Genomic DNA, 1,063 nt, shown 5'->3' on the forward strand with positions numbered 1-1,063 from the left:
CTCGGAGGCATCAATCCCTCGTTTTTGCTTTTACTACATGAACTACATTATCAGATCGTGGTAAACACTTAATAGTAAGTTTTTTATTTCGCTATTTTGCAGAAGGCAAATTTGGTTTGCGTAATAAAACCTTTTGACCCACGTAAAAAGGACATTTTTCATTTCTCCATTTAGTCCGATGATAAAGTGATTTTAAATATGTTGTCTGCAGGTCAACGTTTTCAAAAACATTCAAATAATTGTTGAGTCAGCTGACTGAGTTAATTGGTTAACTTTAAATTTTAAGGAGTTATGACACTTTAGAAGCCGAAAAAAATGTTTTTTGTGAATTTTTTCTTAAAGAAACTATGAAGCTAATGAAAATTATGATACGAAGACTTTATTGTACATTATTTCAAGGGGAAAAAAATATTAATAAGTTATGAGCGGAGTCCACTGTAGTTTTATTTGAAATAGGTAAAGTTTTTTCCGATGGAATATGGCAGCATCAGCCAGTAAGTATTGCCGCAAAAGAGATTTGAAACATGTAAGATGACAAGTTTACATGGACATCTTTACATTTTCATCCTTGTTTTTGTTATTGATTGTAATTTTTTATAAATATTTATGGAAACTTAATAATCTTGTTGTTGCTTTTTAGAGCGGCAAGTACTGGCTGAGTATAGACAAATATTGTTCATAAAGCTCATTGCCAACAGTGCTTTTTATTACATCATAAATTTCAAAGAAATGATAAAAAAAAATTTATAAGAATGTTTATAAATATAAATTTATTGAAAAAATTAATATTTTACTTCTCAGGTATTTATTTTTATTAAATTTAAGAATAATAATAATTTAACATAATTATCTAATTTTGTAAATAATAAATTATTTAAACAAATTATAATTATAAACAAAATTTTAATTTCAACAGTAATTTGGTTCTTATTAAAATAATATTATACTTCTTACTATGAATAAAAAATTATTTAAAAATCACCACTGGTAAAATGATAAATGCAATAAGTAAAGTTATATATAATTTAATAATTAGAAATTTAGTTTAATTTATTTTATTTCA

This window comes from Leptopilina heterotoma, unplaced genomic scaffold (genome assembly GCF_015476425.1).
Source record: "Leptopilina heterotoma isolate Lh14 unplaced genomic scaffold, ASM1547642v1 Lhet_38, whole genome shotgun sequence".
NCBI lineage: Eukaryota > Metazoa > Arthropoda > Insecta > Hymenoptera > Figitidae > Leptopilina > Leptopilina heterotoma.